A 26,336-nucleotide genomic window follows, 5' to 3' on the forward strand; every position below is an offset into this window, starting at 1 on the left:
CTTGTCAAACTCTGCCAGGCCATTCCCTCAGTTTCATTGACCCAGTGTAGAATTCACCTTGAAACCTCCACAATTGTTTGAGTATTTGCTTTTCTACAAGGTAAGAACAGAGTGCACCATTCCCAGCGGCACTGCAATGCTAGGTCGATGCGTGGAGAGAAGGGAGCAAGCTCCAAATTTCTGCTCCTCTTGCCAAAAATCTGCTTAATATGTAGTCCTCATATAGAGGACATATCAGATATTAAACTGATAAGAACAGATACTACACTTGATCTTAGCCAAAAGGCCGAGAAGCGATAATCCACAAGTGTTGGATGTCCAAGCCAACCTCTTGGCACAAATCTCCCTTGCTGTGGTACCCCGTTTGTAGGTGTGCATAACAATGGCTGCTCATCACCTCCACCCAAGCTCTCCTTTGTGGACACCTGATTGCTGACCTAGACAGCTCTTTGACTTTTCACAATTTCATAAGGCTCAGCCATACAGCAAAGCCTGCCAAAAATAGATTCAACTCATGTTTGTTCCTCTCCACGGAAGTCTTTAGTAAAAGGTGAAAGACTTGTGCGTTATGAAGAGAAACCAGAGTCAGCATGGCCCTCTGCTCGAGAGCAGCGGTGGAGCCTCTCGGTCACAGTCACCACCTTCGCGGTGGGCCTCTCTTTGCTTTCCGCATGTCAGATTCTAGTATACAACATTCCCACCACGCCCCCATCTGCCAACACAAATTATACAAGGCTTTATTTGCTCCTGCCCTGACTAGTGATTGGCTTTTAAGCCTTTTTAAGCAATACATCCCTGAACCACTTACATTGGGTCCAAAAGCGGACTCTGCTTTCTCACCAGGTCTCCCAGGAGATGTTGAGTGAAAACACGTTTCAGTTTTTGACAAATGCTTCTGATTCTATTTGGAATCCAGTTGATGCTCATTGTGACCCCGTGCAGATTCATGCATAATCGCTTCACAAGGCAGTGAGTCATCAGAGCAGTTTTGCACACATGTCAAACTCTGCCAGGCCATTCCCTCAGTTTTATTGACCCAGTGTAGAATTCACCTTAAAACCTCCACAATTGTTTGAGTGTTTGCTTTTCTACAAGGTAAGAACAGAGAGCACCGTGCCCAGCGGCACTGCAATGCTAGGCCAATGCTCGGAGAGAAGGGAGCAAGCTCCAAATTTCTGCTCCTCTTGCCAAAAATCTGCTTAATATGTAGTCCTCATATAGAGGACATATCAGATATTAAACTGATAAGAACAGATACTACACTTGATCTTAGCCAAAAGGCCGAGAAGCGATAATCCACAAGTGTTGGATGTCCAAGCCAACCTCTTGGCACAAATCTCCCTTGCTGTGGTACCCCGTTTGTAGGTGTGCATAACAATGGCTGCTCATCACCTCCGCCCAAGCTCTCCTTTGTGGACACCTGATTGCTGACCTAGACAGCTCTTTGACTTTTCACAATTTCATAAGGCTCAGCCATACAGCAAAGCCTGCCAAAAATAGATTCAACTCATGTTTGTTCCTCTCCACGGAAGTCTTTAGTAAAAGGCGAAAGACTTGTGCGTTATGAAGAGAAACCAGAGTCAGCATGGCCCTCTGCTCGAGAGCAGCGGTGGAGCCTCTCGGTCACAGTCACCACCTTCGCGGTGGGCCTCTCTTTGCTTTCCGCATGTCAGATTCTAGTATACAACATTCCCACCACGCCCCCATCTGCCAACACAAATTATACAAGCCTTTATTTGCTCCTGCCCTGACTAGTGATTGGCTTTTAAGCCTTTTTAAGCAATACATCCCTGAACCACTTACATTGGGTCCAAAAGCGGACTCTGCTTTCTCACCAAGTCTCCCAGGAGATGTTGAGTGAAAACACGTTTCAGTTTTTGACAAATGCTTCTGATTCTATTTGGAATCCAGTTGATGCTCATTGTGACCCCGTGGAGATTCATGCATAATCGCTTCACAAGGCAGTGAGTCATCAGAGCAGTTTTGCACACTTGTCAAACTCTGCCAGGCCATTCCCTCAGTTTCATTGACCCAGTGTAGAATTCACCTTGAAACCTCCACAATTGTTTGAGTATTTGCTTTTCTACAAGGTAAGAACAGAGTGCACCATTCCCAGCGGCACTGCAATGCTAGGTCGATGCGTGGAGAGAAGGGAGCAAGCTCCAAATTTCTGCTCCTCTTGCCAAAAATCTGCTTAATATGTAGTCCTCATATAGAGGACATATCAGATATTAAACTGATAAGAACAGATTTTTTTTTTTTTTTTTTTTTTTGGAATTTTTTTTTTTTATTTAATTCACTCATGAGCAGTACAATACTTTACATTACAAAGATCATCATCTCTCCACATCTTAAGACCTCCAGAATTCTATCGGACTAAAAGAAAATAAGAGGAGGTACAATAAAAGACTCTTTCATGAGTTCAGATATCCTATTTAATGTTAAATCATGATTAAATAGAGTATTCCTCACAGGTAATTTCCTATGAAGCACCAACCAATTAAAATCTCTTAATCTGTTTTCTAGACTCTTGCATTGGGTTCTTCTCCACACGTCACTATGAACATGCAAACCATCTTTAGGGTCAAACTTAGCAATCAACGTTTCATACAGCTTTTTGTGATTAACTATTGAATCTCTTTTCCAACACTCCTTGTATTTCTTTGCCCAACTTATCATTTTTTTATAATGATCTGGCATGACCTCTGCTTTCGGAAAACTGTTTTCCCATTTCGCCACAAGAGGTCTCAGATGGATAGAGAGCCAGAATTTAATCAATGGTTGGCATTTGTGTTCAGGTGGGTTTAACATTATTCTACATGTATTTGAAAAAAACAAAACTTTGAACTTCAAACCTAAATTTGGCATGTCCCTACCACCTCTTTCGACCGGCTGATACATTGTAGCTCTTTTAATGTATTCATACCCTCCCCATATGAACTGAAACAGAGATTTTTGAAGTTTTAAACAAACTAAAGCCGGCATGGGGAAAATATAAGCCACATGAAGTAATGTCGGCAATAAATCAGATTTAATAACCAAAATCTTACCACTAATGGACAGCCTTCTTAATTTCCACATATTTAGTTTTTTCAGCACTTTTCCCAATTTTGTCTCCCAATTAGTTTCTCCATCATTGTTATTTCCAAAGGATATTCCCAGTAAAGTCATTGGCCCCGCACACAGAGAGAACCCTAAAGGGTTATCAACTCTGTCCTTCCACTTTCCAAAGTATTTGATTTGGGATTTTCCTGTATTGACTCTAGAACCAGAAGCAACTGAGAATGTGTCGATGACCTGCATAGCTTCGCGCAGACAGAAATCATCTTTTAAATACAGTACAGTGTCATCTGCATATTGGGATATGGTCAAGGATTCACCACCAGGCAGCTGTATACCCTTGATGTTAACATTTTTCCTGATTGCACATGCCAGCGTTTCAATGAATAGCACATACAAGGGGGCTGATGCTGGACATCCCTGTCTGACCCCTCTGGTTTGTTTAAAGAATTCACCAAGGTTGCCATTAACATTAACACTGCTTCCGACTTCTGTGTATAAAATCCTCAACCAACTCCTGAATCTAGCACCGAAGCCAAATTTCTTTAGTGTCCTAAACAAAAAATTGTGATCAACTCTGTCAAAGGCTTTTTCCTGGTCAAGACTGAGGACAATTAGTGGTATATTTCTGTCCTGAGAATAAGATAGTATATCTCTATGCATTTGTAAATTCCAGTTTAGTTGCCTGCCAGGTACTGCACATGTCTGATCTGAGCCGATGATTAAGGGTAGAGCTGACACCAAACGGTTTGTCAAAACCTTACTAAAAATCTTATAATCTGTACAAAGCATTGTTAGAGGCCTGTAGTTTGATATTTTGTTGACATCACCTTTTTTAAACAGCAGGGATATCACCCCTTTTCTCATGGATTCCCCCATAATCCCAGATGTACATATATAAGTGAACAACTCTAACAGCCATGACCCAATGTCTTCCCAAAATATTATATAAAATTCTTTTGTGATCCCATCTATTCCTGGCACCTTGCCCTTTTTCAAAGACATGGTTGCCCTCAGGATTTCTTCTAAAGTAAAATCTTTATCTAGCTCTGTTCTCAGATCTTCAGGTATGAATCTGTCTATATTGTCTAACAATGTTGCACCTTTCATGTAGTCAACCTTTTCTGCTTTAAAAAACGTAGAAAAATGATTAGAGATAACTTGAGCAATCCCATCAGGATCGTTAATCTCCTCACCTGTTTCATTTAAAACGGAAACTATGCTCCTCCTCTTTGCCTGTGCTTTGGACTGTCTAAAGAAGTAGGGAGAACACTTTTCGTCACTCTCCCACTTCTCTCTAAGACACCGGAATTTATAGGCCTCTGCTCTGTTGTGAAAAAATAACCTCTGTTTATCTTGCAAATGTTTCAGCAAGTCCTTATCAATTTGTCCACCTGCATTTCTCTGTTCCATTAATTTATTTATGGCTTTTTGCAGTCGGTAGTATAATTTAAATTCCTCTTTCCTTGATTCTTTTGAGTAATTCTGTGTGTAGTATCTAATACGCAGCTTTGTGCTTTCCCACCATTCACAGACATTTTCATAAAATACTCTCATATGAAAGCAATCTTTTAGAAAACACTTTAATGCTACCCTAAACTGCTGGAGCTCTAGAATATTGTTGTTTAATTTCCAATACCCTTTACCATTTTTGATCATCATTGAGGTTAGTTTTACTGAGAGCATGTTGTGATCTGTGTAAAAAACTGGTGATACTTTCGCCCCTGTCACCTGAAATTCTACCGGACAAAATATATAGTCTATCCTACTCTTCGCCCCTCTACTATTTGACCATGTGAAGCCAAGATCGTCTGGGTTAGCTTTTTTATATGAATCCACCAAATTATACTTTGTAACAATATTTATTAAACTGGCCTCGGCCTTGCTGCCCTCACTTTGGGAATTGAAGTCTCCTCCAATTACCACATGGCGGTTGGTCATGAAAGCAGTGTCAAGACTAAGAAAAAGCTCCCTTCTCTCCTTTGGAGAAGAGTGGGCATATATGTTAATAACTCTTAACCCCTTTCCCTTCCAGTCAATATCTGTTACCAAAACCCTCCCCTGTACCACTGAAAAACTGCCAACCACTTGGACTTCATTATTCCCACATAGTGTTCCCACCCCAGATGAATGGACCCCCCCAATGCTCCACCTAGATTCACCTTTGGTCCACTCTTTTGAGAATAGGTTCACGTCGTCTTCATTTTTCAAGTGGACCTCTTGCAAAAGGCATAAAGAAAAGTTGATTGAACATAAATGAGAAAAGACCACTTCCCTTTTGGCCTTGTTCCTCAAACCTCTAACATTTATGGAAACTATATGTAATGAGGACATTCTGGTAAATGAGGAATGAGACAAAAAACAAAACAAACAAACAAACCATCAAAGACGAGACACTGTGTTTTCTCTAATTTTCAACTTCACAGTCAAATTCAATGCCTTCCCTATGTGTCTTTTCCTCGGGCACCGCGTGCCCTGAGTTGGGGGTATTACCCTCTGGAAGCAATGAGCATTGCTCTGAAACCAAATCCCTGTCAGAGTTGTTCGGAGCCAGGGACTCCACCAGGACACACCCGGACGGGGGCATGCTGCCGTCAGAGTCTGTCACCTTAGTCTGCACTGGAATTTGTCCATGTTCTCCACCCTCCAGCCCATCCACCCTGGCAGCAGCCTTCACATCCTGATCGCTGTTCACCTGCAGCCCCTCCATCTCCCCTTCCTCCTGCGACTCCTCCACAACCTCAGAAAGAACACTGAACACGCTATCCACTCCCAGGGGCACAGCGCTTGTCTCGATCCTCCTTTTTTTCCCCTTGCCTCCCCTGCTTTCCACTGTGGTCCACTCAGGAACAGGTTGGCTCTCCTCTGAGGTTGTAGTCTCCTCCCCCTTCTTCTTCTCTGGGGGAGGTGCTCGTTCAGGTGGATCAACCACATTTGCCTCAATCTCATTGTCCACAAACATTTGATCAATTACCTCGTTAATTGCTCTCAGGGAGGAGGCATCAGGATCTTCGCACATTGGTCGCCTTACAATGCTTGCATAGGAGGAGCGGACCTCAGGGCAGTGCTTAAATAAATGTCCTTCAGACCCACAAAGATTGCATTTTCTGGAACGGTCACAAGTCCCCATTTTGTGTCCTAGACCCTTGCAATTTCTGCACCTCACCTGCGTGCAGGATTCTGCCGTGTGACCAAAGTCTGTGCATTTTCTGCAGTAAATAGGCTGGCCCGAGTAGTACAGATATCCTCTATTTGTGCCTATGGTGAAGGAGGCAGGGGGGTGGTGGTAGCCATCGTGACCATCTGGGTCATCCTTCAGCCGCACACGACATTGTCTTTTTCCAGTCCAAACGTCAAGAGAGTCCCTGATTTCCCTCATGCTCGAAATCACTGTCACATGCTTAGAAAGGAAGTATCTGGTTGCTTCTTCAGTTACCCAGGGATTATAGTTATGAATTGTGATAACACGCTCACCAGTTCGGCAAAGGCTTTGAATCTGGTACTCCCTCAGTGGTCCATCAGCCAAACGATCAGCCAACCTTTTCGTTTCCTCCATCTTGGTGAGATTATAGAACGTAACATCAAAAAAACGGTCGGTGGCATTTCTCTGCAAGCAGAGGAGGTCATCTATCTTGAGGGACAAGGCTCCAAAAAGAATATTAACTCCAAATTCTCTCCTATCCAAAAAAACTTCAGTACTCTTCCAAATGAATCTCAAAGTATTTTTCAGCACGGGAAGTCCCTGCTGTGAAACTGTTGCTGACGTCATTATGACAATCCACGTCCGCAAACCCTTCTCACCTGGCTAGATCTTAGCCAAAAGGCCGAGAAGCGATAATCCACAAGTGTTGGATGTCCAAGCTAACCTCTTGGCACAAATCTCCCTTGCTGTGGTACCCCGTTTGTAGGTGTGCATAACAATGGCTGCTCATCACCTCCGCCCAAGCTCTCCTTTGTGGACACCTGATTGCTGACCTAGACAGCTCTTTGACTTTTCACAATTTCATAAGGCTCAGCCATACAGCAAAGCCTGCCAAAAATAGATTCAACTCATGTTTGTTCCTCTCCACGGAAGTCTTCAGTAAAAGGCGAAAGACTTGTGCGTTATGAAGAGAAACCAGAGTCAGCATGGCCCTCTGCTCGAGAGCAGCGGTGGAGCCTCTCGGTCACAGTCACCACCTTCGCGGTGGGCCTCTCTTTGCTTTCCGCATGTCAGATTCTAGTATACAACATTCCCACCACGCCCCCATCTGCCAACACAAATTATACAAGGCTTTATTTGCTCCTGCCCTGACTAGTGATTGGCTTTTAAGCCTTTTTAAGCGATACATCCCTGAACCACTTACATTGGGTCCAAAAGCGGACTCTGCTTTCTCACCAAGTCTCCCAGGAGATGTTGAGTGAAAAAACGTTTCAGTTTTTGACAAACGCTTCTGATTCTATTTGGAATCTAGTTGATGCTTATTGTGACCCCGTGCAGAGTCATGCATGATCGCTTTACAAGGCAGTGAGTCATCAGAGCAGTTTTGCACACTTGTCAAACTCTGCCAGGCCATTCCCTCAGTTTCATTGACCCAGTGTCGAATTCACCTTGAAACCTCCACAATTGTTTGAGTGTTTGCTTTTCTACAAGGTAAGAACAGAGTGCACCGTTCCCAGCGGCACTGCAATGCTAGGTCGATGCGTGGAGAGAAGGGAGCAAGCTCCAAATTTCTGTTCCTCTTGCCAAATATCTGCTTAATATGTAGTCCTCATATAGAGGACATATCAGATATTAAACTGATAAGAACAGATACTACACTTGATCTTAGCCAAAAGGCCGAGAAGCCATAATCCACAAGTGTTGGATGTCCACGCTAACCTCTTGGCACAAATTTCCCTTGCTGTGGTACCCCGTTTGTAGGTGTGCATAACAATGGCTGCTGTTCATCACCTCCGCCCAAGCTCTCCTTTGTGGACACCTGATTGCTGACCTAGACAGCTCTTTGACTTTTCACAATTTCATAAGGCTCAGCCATACAGCAAAGCCTGCCAAAAATAGATTCAACTCATGTTTGTTCCTCTCCACGGAAGTCTTTAGTAAAAGGCGAAAGACTTGTGCGTTATGAAGAGAAACCAGAGTCAGCATGGCCTTCTGCTCGAGAGCAGCGGTGGAGCCTCTCGGTCACAGTCACCACCTTCGCGGTGGGCCTCTCTTTGCTTTGCGCATGTCAGATTCTAGTATACAACATTCCCACCACGCCCCCATCTGCCAACACAAATTATACAAGGCTTTATTTGCTCCTGCCCTGACTAGTGATTGGCTTTTAAGCCTTTTTAAGCGATACATCCCTGAACCACTTACATTGGGTCCAAAAGCGGACTCTGCTTTCTCACCAAGTCTCCCAGGAGATGTTGAGTGAAAACACGTTTCAGTTTTTGACAAATGCTTCTGATTCTATTTGGAATCCAGTTGATGCTCATTGTGACCCCGTGCAGAGTCATGCATAATCACTTCACAAGGCAGTGAGTCATAAGAGCAGTTTTGCACACTTGTCAAACTCTGCCAGGCCATTCCCTCAGTTTCATTGACCCAGTGTAGAATTCACCTTGAAACCTCCACAATTGTTTGAGTGTTTGCTTTTCTACAAGGTAAGAACAGAGTGCACCGTTCCCAGCGGCACTGCAATGCTAGGTCGATGCGTGGAGAGAAGGGAGCAAGCTCCAAATTTCTGCTCCTCTTGCCAAAAATCTGCTTAATATGTAGTCCTCATATAGACGACATATCAGATATTAAACTGATAAGAACAGATACTACACTTGATCTTAGCCAAAAGGCCGAGAAGCGATAATCCACAAGTGTTGGATGTCCAAGCTAACCTCTTGGCACAAATCTCCCTTGCTGTGGTACCCCGTTTGTAGGTGTGCATAACAATGGCTGCTCATCACCTCCGCCCAAGCTCTCCTTTGTGGACACTTGATTGCTGACCTAAACAGCTCTTTGACTTTTCACAATTTCATAAGGCTCAGCCATACAGCAAAGCCTGCCAAAAATAGATTCAACTCATGTTTGTTCCTCTCCACGGAGGTCTTTAGTAAAAGGCGAAAGACTTGTGCGTTATGAAGAGAAACCAGAGTCAGCATGGCCCTCTGCTCGAGAGCAGCGGTGGAGCCTCTCGGTCACAGTCACCACCTTCGCGGTGGGCCTCTCTTTGCTTTCCGCATGTCAGATTCTAGTATACAACATTCCCACCACGCCCCCATCTGCCAACACAAATTATACAAGGCTTTATTTGCTCCTGCCCTGACTAGTGATTGGCTTTTAAGCCTTTTTAAGCAATACATCCCTGAACCACTTACATTGGGTCCAAAAGCGGACTCTGCTTTCTCACCAAGTCTCCCAGGAGATGTTGAGTGAAAACACGTTTCAGTTTTTGACAAATGCTTCTGATTCTATTTGGAATCCAGTTGATGCTCATTGTGACCCCGTGCAGAGTCATGCATAATCACTTCACAAGGCAGTGAGTCATAAGAGCAGTTTTGCACACTTGTCAAACTCTGCCAGGCCATTCCCTCAGTTTCATTGACCCAGTGTAGAATTCACCTTGAAACCTCCACAATTGTTTGAGTGATTGCTTTTCTACAAGGTAAGAACAGAGTGCACCGTTCCCAGCGGCACTGCAATGCTAGGTCGATGCGTGGAGAGAAGGGAGCAAGCTCCAAATTTCTGCTCCTCTTGCCAAAAATCTGCTTAATATGTAGTCCTTATATAGAGGACATATCAGATATTAAACTGATAAGAACAGATACTACACTTGATCTTAGCCAAAAGGCCGAGAAGCGATAATCCACAAGTGTTGGATGTCCAAGCTAACCTCTTGGCACAAATCTCCCTTGCTGTGGTACCCCGTTTGTAGGTGTGCATAACAATGGCTGCTCATCACCTCCGCCCAAGTTCTCCTTTGTGGACACTTGATTGCTGACCTAAACAGCTCTTTGACTTTTCACAATTTCATAAGGCTCAGCCATACAGCAAAGCCTGCCAAAAATAGATTCAACTCATGCTTGTTCCTCTCCACGGAAGTCTTTAGTAAAAGGCGAAAGACTTGTGGGTTATGAAGAGAAACCAGAGTCAGCATGGCCCTCTGCTCGAGAGCAGCGGTGGAGCCTCTCGGTCACAGTCACCACCTTCGCGGTGGGCCTCTCTTTGCTTTCCGCATGTCAGATTCTAGTATACAACATTCCCACCACGCCCCCATCTGCCAACACAAATTATACAAGGCTTTATTTGCTCCTGCCCTGACTAGTGATTGGCTTTTAAGCCTTTTTAAGCAATACATCCTTGAACCACTTACATTGGGTCCAAAAGCGGACTCTGCTTTCTCACCAAGTCTCCCAGGAGATGTTGAGTGAAAACACGTTTCAGTTTTTGACAAATGCTTCTGATTCTATTTGGAATCCAGTTGATGCTCATTGTGACCCCGTGGAGATTCATGCATAATCGCTTCACAAGGCAGTGAGTCATCAGAGCAGTTTTGCACACTTGTCAAACTCTGCCAGGCCATTCCCTCAGTTTCATTGACCCAGTGTAGAATTCACCTTGAAACCTCCACAATTGTTTGAGTGCTTGCTTTTCTACAAGGTAAGAACAGAGTGCACCGTTCCCAGCGGCACTGCAATGCTAGGTCGATGCGTGGAAAGAAGGGAGCAAGCTCCAAATTTCTGCTCCTCTTGCCAAAAATCTGCTTAATATGTAGTCCTCATATAGAGGACATATCAGATATTAAACTGATAAGAACAGATACTACACTTGATCTTAGCCAAAAGGCCGAGAAGCGATAATCCACAATTGTTGGATGTCCAAGCTAACCTCTTGGCACAAATCTCCCTTGCTGTGGTACCCCGTTTGTAGGTGTGCACAACAATGGCTGCTGCTCATCACCTCCGCCCAAGCTCTCCTTTGTGGACACTTGATTTTTGACCTAGACAGCTCTTTGACTTTTTACAATTTCATAAGGCTCAGCCATACAGCAAAGCCTGCCAAAAATAGATTCAACTCATGTTTGTTCCTCTCCATGGAAGTCTTTAGTAAAAGTCAAAAGACTTGTGCGTTATGAAGAGAAACCAGAGTCAGCATGGCCCTCTGCTCGAGAGCAGCGGTGGAGCCTCTCGGTCACAGTCACCACCTTCGCGGTGGGCCTCTCTTTGCTTTCCGCATGTCAGATTCTAGTATACAACATTCCCACCACGCCCCCATCTGCCAACACAAATTATACAAGGCTTTATTTGCTCCTGCCCTGACTAGTGATTGGCTTTTAAGCCTTTTTAAGCGATACATCCCTGAACCACTTACATTGGGTCCAAAAGCGGACTCTGCTTTCTCACCAAGTCTCCCAGGAGATGTTGAGTGAAAAAACGTTTCAGTTTTTGACAAACGCTTCTGATTCTATTTGGAATCTAGTTGATGCTTATTGTGACCCCGTGCAGAGTCATGCATGATCGCTTTACAAGGCAGTGAGTCATCAGAGCAGTTTTGCACACTTGTCAAACTCTGCCAGGCCATTCCCTCAGTTTCATTGACCCAGTGTAGAATTCACCTTGAAACCTCCACAATTGTTTGAGTGTTTGCTTTTCTACAAGGTAAGAACAGAGTGCACCGTTCCCAGCGGCACTGCAATGCTAGGTCGATGCGTGGAGAGAAGGGAGCAAGCTCCAAATTTCTGCTCCTCTTGCCAAAAATCTGCTTAATATGTAGTCCTCATATAGAGGACATATCAGATATTAAACTGATAAGAACAGATACTACACTTGATCTTAGCCAAAAGGCCGAGAAGCGATAATCCACAAGTGTTGGATGTCCAAGCTAACCTCTTGGCACAAATCTCCCTTGCTGTGGTACCCCGTTTGTAGGTGTGCATAACAATGGCTGCTCATCACCTCCGCCCAAGCTCTCCTTTGTGGACACTTGATTGCTGACCTAAACAGCTCTTTGACTTTTCACAATTTCATAAGGCTCAGCCATACAGCAAAGCCTGCCAAAAATAGATTCAACTCATGTTTGTTCCTCTCCACGGAAGTCTTTAGTAAAAGGCGAAAGACTTGTGCGTTGTGAAGAGAAACCAGAGTCAGCATGGCCCTCTGCTCGAGAGCAGCGGTGGAGCCTCTCGGTCACAGTCACCACCTTCGCGGTGGGCCTCTCTTTGCTTTCCGCATGTCAGATTCTAGTATACAACATTCCCACCACGCCCCCATCTGCCAACACAAATTATACAAGGCTTTATTTGCTCCTGCCCTGACTAGTGATTGGCTTTTAAGCCTTTTTAAGCAATACATCCCTGAACCACTTACATTGGGTCCAAAAGCGGACTCTGCTTTCTCACCAAGTCTCCCAGGAGATGTTGAGTGAAAACACGTTTCAGTTTTTGACAAATGCTTCTGATTCTATTTGGAATCCAGTTGATGCTCATTGTGACCCCGTGGAGATTCATGCATAATCGCTTCACAAGGCAGTGAGTCATCAGAGCAGTTTTGCACACTTGTCAAACTCTGCAAGGCCATTCCCTCAGTTTCATTGACCCAGTGTAGAATTCACCTTGAAACCTCCACAATTGTTTGAGTGCTTGCTTTTCTACAAGGTAAGAACAGAGTGCACCGTTCCCAGCGGCACTGCAATGCTAGGTCGATGCGTGGAGAGAAGGGAGCAAGCTCCAAATTTCTGCTCCTCTTGCCAAAAATCTGCTTAATATGTAGTCCTCATATAGAGCACATATCAGATATTAAACTGATAAGAACAGATATTACACTTGATCTTAGCCAAAAGGCCGAGAAGCGATAATCCACAAGTGTTGGATGTCCAAGCTAACCTCTTGGCACAAATCTCCCTTGCTGTGGTACCCCGTTTGTAGGTGTGCATAACAATGGCTGCTCATCACCTCCGCCCAAGCTCTCCTTTGTGGACACTTGATTGCTGACCTAGACAGCTCTTTGACTTTTCACAATTTCATAAGGCTCAGCCATACAGCAAAGCCTGCCAAAAATAGATTCAACTCATGTTTGATCCTCTCCACGGAAGTCTTTAGTAAAGGGCGAAAGACTTGTGCGTTCTGAAGAGAAACCAGAGTCAGCATGGCCCTCTGCTCGAGAGCAGCGGTGGAGCCTCTCGGTCACAGTCACCACCTTCGCGGTGGGCCTCTCTTTGCTTTCCGCATGTCAGATTCTAGTATACAACATTCCCACCACGCCCCCATCTGCCAACACAAATTATACAAGGCTTTATTTGCTCCTGCCCTGACTAGTGATTGGCTTTTAAGCCTTTTTAAGCAATACATCCCTGAACCACTTACATTGGGTCCAAAAGCGGACTCTGCTTTCTCACCAAGTCTCCCAGGAGATGTTGAGTGAAAACACGTTTCAGTTTTTGACAAATGCTTCTGATTCTATTTGGAATCCAGTTGATGCTCATTGTGACCCTGTGGAGATTCATGCATAATCGCTTCACAAGGCAGTGAGTCATCAGAGCAGTCTTGCACACTTGTCAAACTCTGCCAGGCCATTCCCTCAGTTTCATTGACCCAGTGTAGAATTCACCTTGAAACCTCCACAATTGTTTGCTTTTCTACAAGGTAAGAACAGAGTGCACCGTTCCCAGCGGCACTGCAATGCTAGGTCGATGCGTGGAGAGAAGGGAGCAAGCTCCAAATTTCTGCTCCTCTTGCCAAAAATCTGCTTAATATGTAGTCCTCATATAGAGGACATATCAGATATTAAACTGATAAGAACAGATACTACACTTGATCTTAGCCAAAAGGCCGAGAAGCGATAATCCACAAGTGTTGGATGTCCACGCTAACCTCTTGGCACAAATCTCCCTTGCTGTGGTACCCCGTTTGTAGGTGTGCATTACAATGGCTGCTCATCACCTCCGCCCAAGCTCTCCTTTGTGGACACCTGATTGCTGACCTAGACAGCTCTTTGACTTTTCACAATTTCATAAGGCTCAGCCAAACAGCAAAGCCTGCCAAAAATAGATTCAACTCATGTTTGTTCCTCTCCACGGAGGTCTTTAGTAAAAGGCGAAAGACTTGTGCATTATGAAGAGAAACCAGAGTCAGCATGGCCCTCTGCTCGAGAGCAGCGGTGGAGCCTCTCGGTCTCAGTCACCACCTTCGCGGTGGGCCTCTCTTTGCTTTCCGCATGTCAGATTCTAGTATACAACATTCCCACCACGCCCCCATCTGCCAACACAAATTATACAAGGCTTTATTTGCTCCTGCCCTGACTAGTGATTGGCTTTTAAGCCTTTTTAAGCAATACATCCCTGAACCACTTACATTGGGTCCAAAAGCGGACTCTGCTTTCTCACCAAGTCTCCCAGGAGATGTTGAGTGAAAACACGTTTCAGTTTTTGACAAATGCTTCTGATTCTATTTGGAATCCAGTTGATGCTCATTGTGACCCCGTGGAGATTCATGCATAATCGCTTCACAAGGCAGTGAGTCATCAGAGCAGTTTTGCACACTTGTCAAACTCTGCCAGGCCATTCCCTCAGTTTCATTGACCCAGTGTAGAATTCATCTTGAAACCTCCACAATTGTTTGAGTGTTTGCTTTTCTACAAGGTAAGAACAGAGTGCACCGTTCCCAGCGGCACTGCAATGCTAGGTCGATGCGTGGAGAGAAGGGAGCAAGCTCCAAATTTCTGCTCCTCTTGCCAAAAATCTGCTTAATATGTAGTCCTCATATAGAGGACATATCAGATATTAAACTGATAAGAACAGATACTACACTTGATCTTAGCCAAAAGGCCGAGAAGCGATAATCCACAAGTGTTGGATGTCCAAGCTAACCTCTTGGCACAAATCTCCCTTGCTGTGGTACCCCGTTTGTAGGTGTGCATAACAATGGCTGCTCATCACCTCCGCCCAAGCTCTCCTTTGTGGACACCTGATTGCTGACCTAGACAGCTCTTTGACTTTTCACAATTTCATAAGGCTCAGCCATACAGCAAAGCCTGCCAAAAATAGATTCAACTCATGTTTGTTCCTCTCCACGGAAGTCTTTAGTAAAAGGCGAAAGACTTGTGCGTTATGAAGAGAAACCAGAGTTAGCATGGCCCTCTGCTCGAGAGCAGCGGTGGAGCCTCTCGGTCACAGTCACCACCTTCGCGGTGGGCCTCTCTTTGCTTTCCGCATGTCAGATTCTAGTATACAACATTCCCACCACGCCCCCATCTGCCAACACAAATTATACAAGGCTTTATTTGCTCCTGCCCTGACTAGTGATTGGCTTTTAAGCCTTTTTAAGCAATACATCCCTGAACCACTTACATTGGGTCCAAAAGCGGACTCTGCTTTCTCACCAAGTCTCCCAGGAGATGTTGAGTGAAAACACGTTTCAGTTTTTGACAAATGCTTCTGATTCTATTTGGAATCCAGTTGATGCTCATTGTGACCCCGTGGAGATTCATGCATAATCGCTTCACAAGGCAGTGAGTCATCAGAGCAGTTTTGCACACTTGTCAAACTCTGCAAGGCCATTCCCTCAGTTTCATTGACCCAGTGTAGAATTCACCTTGAAACCTCCACAATTGTTTGAGTGCTTGCTTTTCTACAAGGTAAGAACAGAGTGCACCGTTCCCAGCGGCACTGCAATGCTAGGTCGATGCGTGGAGAGAAGGGAGCAAGCTCCAAATTTCTGCTCCTCTTGCCAAAAATCTGCTTAATATGTAGTCCTCATATAGAGCACATATCAGATATTAAACTGATAAGAACAGATTTTTTTTTTTTTTTTTTTTTTTTTTATTACAAAAAACTTTCATCAGTTCAGTACAAATCAAGTCAAGTCAATACAAATCAATTATCATGTATGACCATCCCTAATACAATTTTTTGGCCACGACTGTGAGCCTTTACAGTCATAAATATTCGTTTTTCATATCCTACCCGGTCCATATTGCAGTAACAAAGGTGAAAACAATAAAAGAAAACAAAAAACAGCCCAAAGAACTCCATTTGACCTCACACTCAGTTCACCATATCCACCCAAACCCTCCCTTCCACCTTTCTAGGGCTGCATGCTTCCCCCACTTCTCTATATCCCTTTTGATTTTCCCTTTTACATCAGCTTCCACCCTCCTCATGATCCCTTCCACACTGCTGTCTTTATTTCTCTTTACCAGATCTTGCCTGGCCGACCACATTATCCTCTTTGTAGTGCTTATGATATACCACATTGGGAAATTTCCTGAGCCTAAACCTCTTTCAACCTTATCCCAGGTCAAATTAAATCCTCGGACCACCTGCCCTAGCCGTTCCCCCACTTTACCCCATACTATCTTTGCAATTGGACAGTCCCACATGACATGCCTGACCGTTTCCTCCCCCGGACAGGTTTGCCGAGGGCACACAGGGGATCTTGCCAACCCATGCCGGTACATGGTTTCCCGCACTGGCAGGCATTTGTGCAGGCATAACCAATTGATGTCTTTTAGCTCATTGTCAAGCCCCCCTGGCTGAATCCCCCTCCAAATCTCTTTCGGGGTCCCCACCACCGAAGGTGCGACCACTCCCTTGCTGACCTCTCTGTAGAGGGCTCTGTGATCTATTTTTATTTCTCTGTTTGAGGCTTCAGGATGAGCCTGCAACCACCTGGCTGCATGGTTGTAATGCCATGGCTGCTGCTCCACCCTGGGTGCCAAATTGTTCCAGACAATCAACCCCCTAGCTTGGTACGCGAAATAGAGTCGTAAGAAGTAGCCTGAGGGGTGCTCTATCGGAAATGATAGTTCCCTACACAAGGAAGAAACAAAAATGCAGTCCAGCTTCAGCGGGAGGTGTGGCACATCCCTCCCTCCTGCTTCGATACCAGCCAGCATGCGAGTCCTAGCCACATATTCGTACCTCCCACCCCATATGAAATGGAACACGAGGCGCATGAGAGGTCTCCTCATGCTGACTGGCAGTGGATATATGTATGCCAAATATAGGAGGGATGGCAGAATGTCTACCTTCAGTACAAGTACCTTCCCTATAAAGGTCAGGCACCTGCTCTTCCAGAGTGCAAGCCTCTTCTGGACTGCTGTAATTCGCCTGGTCCAGTTGATCGAGGCACTGTTGGCTGCCTCAAAGCTGACCCCTAGTATCTTCAGGTGACCTGTGCATAGCGTCAGCCCTCCCGGTACATCTGTCCTTTCTTTCCACCTCCCAAAGAACTTGACAGAGGACTTGGCGTGATTCAGTCTTGCTCCAGACACCCGACCAAAGTCCTGAAAAATCTCTAAGGATCGGATCAGGCTCTCATCACTGTCCAGCAGCAGTGTGGTGTCGTCTGCATACTGTGACAGCTTGACCCGCAGGCCTCTGCTGCCGGGAACCAGGAAACCTTTCACCCCTGGGTCAGCCCTAATAGCTGCCGCCAGTGGCTCTATGTAAAGGATGTAGAGCAGCGGTGAGAGTGGGCAGCCCTGTCTTACCCCTGAGTGCAACCTGAAAACTTCCCCTAAGTGACCGTTGACTGCCACTGTGCTCCCCACACCTGTGTATAATGTGCGCAACCATCCGACAAAACCCTTGTTAAAGCCTAACCTTTCCAATACCCTAAACATAAAGCCCCAGTGAACCCTGTCAAAGGCCTTTGCCTGGTCGAGGCCCACCACCATAAATGGCAGGTGTCTGTCTTCCGCCCAAGCGACAGCGTCTCGTATGAGCTGGAGATTCCATCTAACAGAGCGCCCCGCCACCCCACACGTTTGGTCCACATGGACCACGTGTGGAAGCGCTGTGCCCAGACGATCCGCTAGGACCTTTGCCAGGAGTTTATAGTCAACACACAACATTGTCAGTGGCCGCCAGTTTCCGAGGTCGGTGCCATCCCCCTTTTTAAACAGAAGGGAGATCACCCCTGTAGCCATAGTCCCTCCCATTGCACCTGTGAGAAGCACTGTGGACAACACCTCCAACACTACCGGTCCAAGAATCTCCCAGAACTTGAGATAAAACTCCACCGGCAGTCCGTCGATGCCAGGCACCTTCCGCTTGTTCATTTTACCAAGGGCTCCCTCGAGCTCTTTGAGTGTGAGCGGGGCCTCCAAAGCCTGCGCTATGTCCGACGGCACCTGCTTGGTCAGTAAGTTCAGGAAGTATTCCCCTCCCCCTACATCTACCTCTTTCTCCTGGAAACTTGTGCGGTAGTGGTCAGTAGCAGCCCCCACCATCTCAGCTGCCTCCGACACTACCACACCCTGCTTGTCCCTGATCCCGGTCTGTACCTGTCTTTTCCTGTCTGCCCGTATTGAGCTGAAGAAAGCAGCAGAACATGTCTCATGCTTCTCCAAGTAATTTCGTTGCACCAGGAACAGGTAAGCCCGGGCCCTACCCTCAAAGACCTCCCTGAGCTTTGCTTTTAGGGAGTCACAAGCCCACTGATTTACTGTGCCAGTGCTGTTTCCTTTGCTGTATTCAAGCTCGAGGAGGTGCTGTAAGCGAAACACCTCTCTCTTTGCCAACCTCACCTTCTTTTTAGAAAAACTGTCGCAAAACATTTTCATGCGTTTCTTGGCTACTTCCCACCACTCCATCACTCCAGTACACAATGGTCTTAGTCCTAAAAGTTTTTTGAAAAACAGTTTAAAACTTTGTTTGAACATGTCCTCCTCTAGTATGCTTATATTTAAGCGCCAGTACCCACGCCCAAAAACAGGCAGGCACAGGCGCACCTCAAACAGCAGCCCATCATGGTCAGAGAAAAACACAGGGAGCAGTCGACCTGACACCAATATCATAGACTTTGAGGCAAACACGTAGTCAAGACGTCTATACGTTCCGCGTGAATTACGCCATGTGGGACCGTCTGCCAGTGGCCTAACCATCCTCCCCCCATCTACTAACCCGTGTCTAGCCATGAGGTGGGAGATATAAATATCGCTGGTGTCCCCCCCCTTGCCTAACTGCACATTGAAATCCCCACCTACAATTACCTGCCTATTGGTGGTCAGGTGTGTCTCTACTAAACCAAACATTTCTTGTCTTTCCCTCTGAGTTTGTGGTCCATACACCACAACAACCCTCAGCTTGTTGGTCCCCCATGTGATGTCAGCACCCAGTATCCTCCCTTGGACAATTGTGAACACATCCTCCACCCTTATCTCTTTAACCCCAAACAATATCCCTACACCTGTAGAGTGGACCCCTCCCACACTCCAGATTGAATCCCCTTTCGTCCACTCCCTTGAGAATTTCGCTACATCCCCTATGTCCCTTAGATGAACCTCCTGCAATAAACAAATATCAACATGCAGATGGTCCACAAAATCATAAACAACCCTTCTTTTAAACGTGTCCCTCATTCCTCTTACATTTAATGAAAGCATCTTTACTACAGCCATTATAATTTGTATTTTTAAAGTGTTTACAGCCACACAAACCCCCCCCCCCCCCCAAATACAACCTCCCTACTGCGAGAAGAAGTCCTCCCTCTCCATCTCGTCCGCCCAGGAAAAGGGCACTGGATTTGGCGATGTTGATGGCCTGTTGGGTCCCTCATATGCATCTTCTCCCATAGGGGATAGTATATTGAGCAGGTCTGGAGGTAAATCCAGCTCCAGCCCACAACCTACATTTGGCAGCTCACATGGATCTCCTCCGATATGCTCAATAGCTTCCCCACCCTTACCTAGCCCTATGTTACCCCCATCCTGCTCCTGATGTCCTCCCTCCTCTGCAGCCCTTCTTTGCTGCTCTACCCCACTAACCATCCCACCATCAACTCCCTTCTCTTGGTCCTGTCCCTCGGCCCCGTTGCATTCCCCCTTTGACTTTTTACTATGGCCCTCCTCCTTACTCTCTCCGCTTCTAATTGCTTTCCCCCCTCCGAAAACCTGTGATCCTTTCCGTGCCCCCTTCTTGATCTTGGAGGTGGCTGGATCTGGGCTGATGGCAGGAAATTCTCCCCCTGCGTGGTCACAGGTCACCTGGGCTTCGGTATCCCGGGTGGCACTGCCTTTTGTTCCTTTCTCCAGGGGGACTTCCTCTGTTCCAATCTCAGAAAGATCCGTAGCTGGCGCCGCCAGTACCGGTGTGCATGAGCCATTCTCTGCAGGCAAGGGTCCCTTTCCTGGATGCTTTGCTTTTTCTGGTTCTCCATTGGACTTGGCCACTTCCGCAAAGGTCCTCCTTCTGCTTGGACAGTTGCGGTAAAGGTGGCCCATTTCACCACATCCATGACAGGCCTTGGGCCCTGTGCACTCTTTAGCCTCATGGCCCCCTTGGCCACAGGTACGGCAGCCGGCTCTGGAACAGCCTGCCTCTGTATGGCCTGACTGCCTGCAACGCCTACAGAAAGCTGGTTGCCGGGCGTAAAACAGGTAACCGCGGTCCCCACCAAGGCTGAAAAGAGCAGGTGGATGCTTCAGTCCTCCATGTCCTTCTGCGTCAGGGTTCAGCAGCACTTGGAACTGCCTTCTTCCTGTCCAGAATCCCCTCATGTCTTTTACGTACCTAGCACTAGTCACAACCTCTCCGTGCTGTCCCAAAAAAGCCACTAGTGCTAGGTCGGTGACGAAGGGGTTGTAGGTATGCACCGTGATAGTTCTGAAATTTGGTCTGTCCAGGTTCAAAATCTTGTAACCGGCTATGAATCTTGTCCCAGCCTCCTTTCTACAGGCTTCAGCCACTCTTGAATACATATCTTCACTGACCAGGGTAACGTCAAAGGCTGTTTCTGGCTGGTTCCACTGGATGCAGTATACATCTTCTACCTTCAGCCTCAGTTGTTCCAAGATGACATTTTTGCAGAACCAGTCTCTCGAAATCAGATGTTCCTCCACCGGCTCAGCCTGAAAGCGTATCGTGAACCTCACGCCGACCTTTGGGCTCGTCTGTTCCTTGGAGGCCGTTGGGGCCATCTTTTTGTCAGCTGTGTTCCTTCTTCGTCCAACTCTGTCGCCGTTTCTCCACTTGATCTTAGCCAAAAGGCCGAGAAGCGATAATCCACAAGTGTTGGATGTCCAAGCTAACCTCTTGGCACAAATCTCCCTTGCTGTGGTACCCCGTTTGTAGGTGTGCATAACAATGGCTGCTCATCACCTCCGCCCAAGCTCTCCTTTGTGGACACTTGATTGCTGACCTAGACAGCTCTTTGACTTTTCACAATTTCATAAGGCTCAGCCATACAGCAAAGCCTGCCAAAAATAGATTCAACTCATGTTTGTTCCTCTCCACGGAAGTCTTTAGTAAAAGGCGAAAGACTTGTGCGTTATGAAGAGAAACCAGAGTCAGCATGGCCCTCTGCTCGAGAGCAGCGGTGGAGCCTCTCGGTCACAGTCACCACCTTCGCGGTGGGCCTCTCTTTGCTTTCCGCATGTCAGATTCTAGTATACAACATTCCCACCACGCCCCCATCTGCCAACACAAATTATACAAGGCTTTATTTGCTCCTGCCCTGACTAGTGATTGGCTTTTAAGCCTTTTTAAGCAATACATCCCTGAACCACTTACATTGGGTCCAAAAGCGGACTCTGCTTTCTCACCAAGTCTCCCAGGAGATGTTGAGTGAAAACACGTTTCAGTTTTTGACAAATGCTTCTGATTCTATTTGGAATCCAGTTGATGCTCATTGTGACCCTGTGGAGATTCATGCATAATCGCTTCACAAGGCAGTGAGTCATCAGAGCAGTCTTGCACACTTGTCAAACTCTGCCAGGCCATTCCCTCAGTTTCATTGACCCAGTGTAGAATTCACCTTGAAACCTCCACAATTGTTTGAGTGTTTGCTTTTCTACAAGGTAAGAACAGAGTGCACCGTTCCCAGCGGCACTGCAATGCTAGGTCGATGCGTGGAGAGAAGGGAGCAAGCTCCAAATTTCTGCTCCTCTTGCCAAAAATCTGCTTAATATGTAGTCCTCATATAGAGCACATATCAGATATTAAACTGATAAGAACAGATTTTTTTTTTTTTTTTTTTTTTTTTATTACAAAAAACTTTCATCAGTTCAGTACAAATCAAGTCAAGTCAATACAAATCAATTATCATGTATGACCATCCCTAATACAATTTTTTGGCCACGACTGTGAGCCTTTACAGTCATAAATATTCGTTTTTCATATCCTACCCGGTCCATATTGCAGTAACAAAGGTGAAAACAATAAAAGAAAACAAAAAACAGCCCAAAGAACTCCATTTGACCTCACACTCAGTTCACCATATCCACCCAAACCCTCCCTTCCACCTTTCTAGGGCTGCATGCTTCCCCCACTTCTCTATATCCCTTTTGATTTTCCCTTTTACATCAGCTTCCACCCTCCTCATGATCCCTTCCACACTGCTGTCTTTATTTCTCTTTACCAGATCTTGCCTGGCCGACCACATTATCCTCTTTGTAGTGCTTATGATATACCACATTGGGAAATTTCCTGAGCCTAAACCTCTTTCAACCTTATCCCAGGTCAAATTAAATCCTCGGACCACCTGCCCTAGCCGTTCCCCCACTTTACCCCATACTATCTTTGCAATTGGACAGTCCCACATGACATGCCTGACCGTTTCCTCCCCCGGACAGGTTGGCCGAGGGCACACAGGGGATCTTGCCAACCCATGCCGGTACATGGTTTCCCGCACTGGCAGGCATTTGTGCAGGCATAACCAATTGATGTCTTTTAGCTCATTGTCAAGCCCCCCTGGCTGAATCCCCCTCCAAATCTCTTTCGGGGTCCCCACCACCAAAGGTGCGACCACTCCCTTGCTGACCTCTCTGTAGAGGGCTCTGTGATCTATTTTTATTTCTCTGTTTGAGGCTTCAGGATGAGCCTGCAACCACCTGGCTGCATGGTTGTAATGCCATGGCTGCTGCTCCACCCTGGGTGCCAAATTGTTCCAGACAATCAACCCCCTAGCTTGGTACGCGAAATAGAGTCGTAAGAAGTAGCCTGAGGGGTGCTCTATCGGAAATGATAGTTCCCTACACAAGGAAGAAACAAAAATGCAGTCCAGCTTCAGCGGGAGGTGTGGCACATCCCTCCCTCCTGCTTCGATACCAGCCAGCATGCGAGTCCTAGCCACATATTCGTACCTCCCCCCCCATATGAAATGGAACACGAGGCGCATGAGAGGTCTCCTCATGCTGACTGGCAGTGGATATATGTATGCCAAATATAGGAGGGATGGCAGAATGTCTACCTTCAGTACAAGTACCTTCCCTATAAAGGTCAGGCACCTGCTCTTCCAGAGTGCAAGCCTCTTCTGGACTGCTGTAATTCGCCTGGTCCAGTTGATCGAGGCACTGTTGGCTGCCTCAAAGCTGACCCCTAGTATCTTCAGGTGACCTGTGCATAGCGACAGCCCTCCCGGTACATCTGTCCTTTCTTTCCACCTCCCAAAGAACTTGACAGAGGACTTGGCGTGATTCAGTCTTGCTCCAGACACCCGACCAAAGTCCTGAAAAATCTCTAAGGATCGGATCAGGCTCTCATCACTGTCCAGCAGCAGTGTGGTGTCGTCTGCATACTGTGACAGCTTGACCCGCAGGCCTCTGCTGCCGGGAACCAGGAAACCTTTCACCCCTGGGTCAGCCCTAATAGCTGCCGCCAGTGGCTCTATGTAAAGGATGTAGAGCAGCGGTGAGAGTGGGCAGCCCTGTCTTACCCCTGAGTGCAACCTGAAAACTTCCCCTAAGTGACCGTTGACTGCCACGGTGCTCCCCACACCTGTGTATAATGTGCGCAACCATCCGACAAAACCCTTGTTAAAGCCTAACCTTTCCAATACCCTAAACATAAAGCCCCAGTGAACCCTGTCAAAGGCCTTTGCCTGGTCGAGGCCCACCACCATAAATGGCAGGTGTCTGTCTTCTGCCCAAGCGACAGCGTCTCGTATGAGCTGGAGATTCCATCTAACAGAGCGCCCCGCCACCCCACACGTTTGGTCCACATGGACCACGTGTGGAAGCGCTGTGCCCAGACGATCCGCTAGGACCTTTGCCAGGAGTTTATAGTCAACACACAACATTGTCAGTGGCCGCCAGTTTCCGAGGTCGGTGCCATCCCCCTTTTTAAACAGAAGGGAGATCACCCCTGTAGCCATAGTCCCTCCCATTGCACCTGTGAGAAGCACTGTGGACAACACCTCCAACACTACCGGTCCAAGAATCTCCCAGAACTTGAGATAAAACTCCACCGGCAGTCCGTCGATGCCAGGCACCTTCCGCTTGTTCATTTTACCAAGGGCTCCCTCGAGCTCTTTGAGTGTGAGCGGGGCCTCCAAAGCCTGCGCTATGTCCGACGGCACCTGCTTGGTCAGTAAGTTCAGGAAGTATTCCCCTCCCCCTACATCTACCTCTTTCTCCTGGAAACTTGTGCGGTAGTGGTCAGTAGCAGCCCCCACCATCTCAGCTGCCTCCGACACTACCACACCCTGCTTGTCCCTGATCCCGGTCTGTACCTGTCTTTTCCTGTCTGCCCGTATTGAGCTGAAGAAAGCAGCAGAACATGTCTCATGCTTCTCCAAGTAATTTCGTTGCACCAGGAACAGGTAAGCCCGGGCCCTACCCTCAAAGACCTCCCTGAGCTTTGCTTTTAGGGAGTCACAAGCCCACTGATTTACTGTGCCAGTGCTGTTTCCTTTGCTGTATTCAAGCTCGAGGAGGTGCTGTAAGCGAAACACCTCTCTCTTTGCCAACCTCACCTTCTTTTTAGAAAAACTGTCGCAAAACATCTTCATGCGTTTCTTGGCTACTTCCCACCACTCCATCACTCCAGTACACAATGGTCTTAGTCCTAAAAGTTTTTTGAAAAACAGTTTAAAACTTTGTTTGAACATGTCCTCCTCTAGTATGCTTATATTTAAGCGCCAGTACCCACGCCCAAAAACAGGCAGGCACAGGCGCACCTCAAACAGCAGCCCATCATGGTCAGAGAAAAACACAGGGAGCAGTCGACCTGACACCAATATCATAGACTTTGAGGCAAACACGTAGTCAAGACGTCTATACGTTCCGCGTGAATTACGCCATGTGGGACCGTCTGCCAGTGGCCTAACCATCCTCCCCCCATCTACTAACCCGTGTCTAGCCATGAGGTGGGAGATATAAATATCGCTGGTGTCCCCCCCCTTGCCTAACTGCACATTGAAATCCCCACCTACAATTACCTGCCTATTGGTGGTCAGGTGTGTCTCTACTAAACCAAACATTTCTTGTCTTTCCCTCTGAGTTTGTGGTCCATACACCACAACAACCCTCAGCTTGTTGGTCCCCCATGTGATGTCAGCACCCAGTATCCTCCCTTGGACAATTGTGAACACATCCTCCACCCTTATCTCTTTAACCCCAAACAATATCCCTACACCTGTAGAGTGGACCCCTCCCACACTCCAGATTGAATCCCCTTTCGTCCACTCCCTTGAGAATTTCGCTACATCCCCTATGTCCCTTAGATGAACCTCCTGCAATAAACAAATATCAACATGCAGATGGTCCACAAAATCATAAACAACCCTTCTTTTAAACGTGTCCCTCATTCCTCTTACATTTAATGAAAGCATCTTTACTACAGCCATTATAATTTGTATTTTTAAAGTGTTTACAGCCACACAAACCCCCCCCCCCCCCAAATACAACCTCCCTACTGCGAGAAGAAGTCCTCCCTCTCCATCTCGTCCGCCCAGGAAAAGGGCACTGGATTTGGCGATGTTGATGGCCTGTTGGGTCCCTCATATGCATCTTCTCCCATAGGGGATAGTATATTGAGCAGGTCTGGAGGTAAATCCAGCTCCAGCCCACAACCTACATTTGGCAGCTCACATGGATCTCCTCCGATATGCTCAATAGCTTCCCCACCCTTACCTAGCCCTATGTTACCCCCATCCTGCTCCTGATGTCCTCCCTCCTCTGCAGCCCTTCTTTGCTGCTCTACCCCACTAACCATCCCACCATCAACTCCCTTCTCTTGGTCCTGTCCCTCGGCCCCGTTGCATTCCCCCTTTGACTTTTTACTATGGCCCTCCTCCTTACTCTCTCCGCTTCTAATTGCTTTCCCCCCTCCGAAAACCTGTGATCCTTTCCGTGCCCCCTTCTTGATCTTGGAGGTGGCTGGATCTGGGCTGATGGCAGGAAATTCTCCCCCTGCGTGGTCACAGGTCACCTGGGCTTCGGTATCCCGGGTGGCACTGCCTTTTGTTCCTTTCTCCAGGGGGACTTCCTCTGTTCCAATCTCAGAAAGATCCGTAGCTGGCGCCGCCAGTACCGGTGTGCATGAGCCATTCTCTGCAGGCAAGGGTCCCTTTCCTGGATGCTTTGCTTTTTCTGGTTCT

The 26,336-nt window shown here is 46.8% G+C and overlaps 25 non-coding genes across 25 annotated transcripts; all 25 read right to left on the reverse strand.

Moving 5' to 3' along the window:
- Window positions 1-106: 106 nt before the first annotated feature.
- Window positions 107-298, reverse strand: LOC133962644 (U2 spliceosomal RNA). Its single transcript, XR_009922224.1, has one exon. It is a non-coding gene; the product is annotated as a U2 spliceosomal RNA (small nuclear RNA).
- A 177-nt stretch (window positions 299-475) lies between these two features.
- Window positions 476-588, reverse strand: LOC133963794 (U5 spliceosomal RNA). Its single transcript, XR_009923278.1, has one exon. It is a non-coding gene; the product is annotated as a U5 spliceosomal RNA (small nuclear RNA).
- A 513-nt stretch (window positions 589-1,101) lies between these two features.
- On the reverse strand, window positions 1,102-1,293 carry LOC133962841 (U2 spliceosomal RNA). The gene has a single exon (XR_009922410.1). It is a non-coding gene; the product is annotated as a U2 spliceosomal RNA (small nuclear RNA).
- Window positions 1,294-1,470: 177 nt separating this feature from the next.
- On the reverse strand, window positions 1,471-1,583 carry LOC133963510 (U5 spliceosomal RNA). The gene has a single exon (XR_009923008.1). It is a non-coding gene; the product is annotated as a U5 spliceosomal RNA (small nuclear RNA).
- Window positions 1,584-2,096: 513 nt separating this feature from the next.
- On the reverse strand, window positions 2,097-2,282 carry LOC133963058 (U2 spliceosomal RNA). The gene has a single exon (XR_009922597.1). It is a non-coding gene; the product is annotated as a U2 spliceosomal RNA (small nuclear RNA).
- Window positions 2,283-7,073: 4,791 nt separating this feature from the next.
- On the reverse strand, window positions 7,074-7,186 carry LOC133963818 (U5 spliceosomal RNA). The gene has a single exon (XR_009923302.1). It is a non-coding gene; the product is annotated as a U5 spliceosomal RNA (small nuclear RNA).
- Window positions 7,187-7,699: 513 nt separating this feature from the next.
- Window positions 7,700-7,891, reverse strand: LOC133962896 (U2 spliceosomal RNA). The gene has a single exon (XR_009922462.1). It is a non-coding gene; the product is annotated as a U2 spliceosomal RNA (small nuclear RNA).
- A 180-nt stretch (window positions 7,892-8,071) lies between these two features.
- On the reverse strand, window positions 8,072-8,184 carry LOC133963511 (U5 spliceosomal RNA). The gene has a single exon (XR_009923009.1). It is a non-coding gene; the product is annotated as a U5 spliceosomal RNA (small nuclear RNA).
- Window positions 8,185-8,697: 513 nt separating this feature from the next.
- Window positions 8,698-8,889, reverse strand: LOC133962861 (U2 spliceosomal RNA). The gene has a single exon (XR_009922429.1). It is a non-coding gene; the product is annotated as a U2 spliceosomal RNA (small nuclear RNA).
- A 177-nt stretch (window positions 8,890-9,066) lies between these two features.
- LOC133963796 (U5 spliceosomal RNA) lies at window positions 9,067-9,179 on the reverse strand. Its single transcript, XR_009923280.1, has one exon. It is a non-coding gene; the product is annotated as a U5 spliceosomal RNA (small nuclear RNA).
- Window positions 9,180-9,692: 513 nt separating this feature from the next.
- LOC133962764 (U2 spliceosomal RNA) lies at window positions 9,693-9,884 on the reverse strand. The gene has a single exon (XR_009922337.1). It is a non-coding gene; the product is annotated as a U2 spliceosomal RNA (small nuclear RNA).
- Window positions 9,885-10,061: 177 nt separating this feature from the next.
- Window positions 10,062-10,174, reverse strand: LOC133963829 (U5 spliceosomal RNA). The gene has a single exon (XR_009923312.1). It is a non-coding gene; the product is annotated as a U5 spliceosomal RNA (small nuclear RNA).
- Window positions 10,175-10,687: 513 nt separating this feature from the next.
- Window positions 10,688-10,879, reverse strand: LOC133962671 (U2 spliceosomal RNA). The gene has a single exon (XR_009922250.1). It is a non-coding gene; the product is annotated as a U2 spliceosomal RNA (small nuclear RNA).
- Window positions 10,880-11,059: 180 nt separating this feature from the next.
- On the reverse strand, window positions 11,060-11,172 carry LOC133963852 (U5 spliceosomal RNA). Its single transcript, XR_009923333.1, has one exon. It is a non-coding gene; the product is annotated as a U5 spliceosomal RNA (small nuclear RNA).
- Window positions 11,173-11,685: 513 nt separating this feature from the next.
- LOC133964246 (U2 spliceosomal RNA) lies at window positions 11,686-11,877 on the reverse strand. The gene has a single exon (XR_009923710.1). It is a non-coding gene; the product is annotated as a U2 spliceosomal RNA (small nuclear RNA).
- A 177-nt stretch (window positions 11,878-12,054) lies between these two features.
- LOC133963682 (U5 spliceosomal RNA) lies at window positions 12,055-12,167 on the reverse strand. The gene has a single exon (XR_009923172.1). It is a non-coding gene; the product is annotated as a U5 spliceosomal RNA (small nuclear RNA).
- Window positions 12,168-12,680: 513 nt separating this feature from the next.
- Window positions 12,681-12,872, reverse strand: LOC133962902 (U2 spliceosomal RNA). The gene has a single exon (XR_009922467.1). It is a non-coding gene; the product is annotated as a U2 spliceosomal RNA (small nuclear RNA).
- Window positions 12,873-13,049: 177 nt separating this feature from the next.
- On the reverse strand, window positions 13,050-13,162 carry LOC133963847 (U5 spliceosomal RNA). Its single transcript, XR_009923329.1, has one exon. It is a non-coding gene; the product is annotated as a U5 spliceosomal RNA (small nuclear RNA).
- Window positions 13,163-13,667: 505 nt separating this feature from the next.
- LOC133964247 (U2 spliceosomal RNA) lies at window positions 13,668-13,859 on the reverse strand. The gene has a single exon (XR_009923711.1). It is a non-coding gene; the product is annotated as a U2 spliceosomal RNA (small nuclear RNA).
- Window positions 13,860-14,036: 177 nt separating this feature from the next.
- On the reverse strand, window positions 14,037-14,149 carry LOC133963849 (U5 spliceosomal RNA). The gene has a single exon (XR_009923330.1). It is a non-coding gene; the product is annotated as a U5 spliceosomal RNA (small nuclear RNA).
- A 513-nt stretch (window positions 14,150-14,662) lies between these two features.
- LOC133964248 (U2 spliceosomal RNA) lies at window positions 14,663-14,854 on the reverse strand. The gene has a single exon (XR_009923712.1). It is a non-coding gene; the product is annotated as a U2 spliceosomal RNA (small nuclear RNA).
- Window positions 14,855-15,031: 177 nt separating this feature from the next.
- LOC133963176 (U5 spliceosomal RNA) lies at window positions 15,032-15,144 on the reverse strand. Its single transcript, XR_009922689.1, has one exon. It is a non-coding gene; the product is annotated as a U5 spliceosomal RNA (small nuclear RNA).
- Window positions 15,145-15,657: 513 nt separating this feature from the next.
- LOC133963026 (U2 spliceosomal RNA) lies at window positions 15,658-15,852 on the reverse strand. The gene has a single exon (XR_009922568.1). It is a non-coding gene; the product is annotated as a U2 spliceosomal RNA (small nuclear RNA).
- Window positions 15,853-21,196: 5,344 nt separating this feature from the next.
- On the reverse strand, window positions 21,197-21,309 carry LOC133963512 (U5 spliceosomal RNA). The gene has a single exon (XR_009923010.1). It is a non-coding gene; the product is annotated as a U5 spliceosomal RNA (small nuclear RNA).
- Window positions 21,310-21,822: 513 nt separating this feature from the next.
- Window positions 21,823-22,016, reverse strand: LOC133963022 (U2 spliceosomal RNA). Its single transcript, XR_009922567.1, has one exon. It is a non-coding gene; the product is annotated as a U2 spliceosomal RNA (small nuclear RNA).
- Window positions 22,017-26,336: the final 4,320 nt, after the last annotated feature.

The sequence above is a fragment of the Platichthys flesus genome, chromosome 10 (assembly GCF_949316205.1).
Source record: "Platichthys flesus chromosome 10, fPlaFle2.1, whole genome shotgun sequence".
In the NCBI taxonomy this organism is placed as follows: Eukaryota; Metazoa; Chordata; class Actinopteri; order Pleuronectiformes; family Pleuronectidae; genus Platichthys; species Platichthys flesus.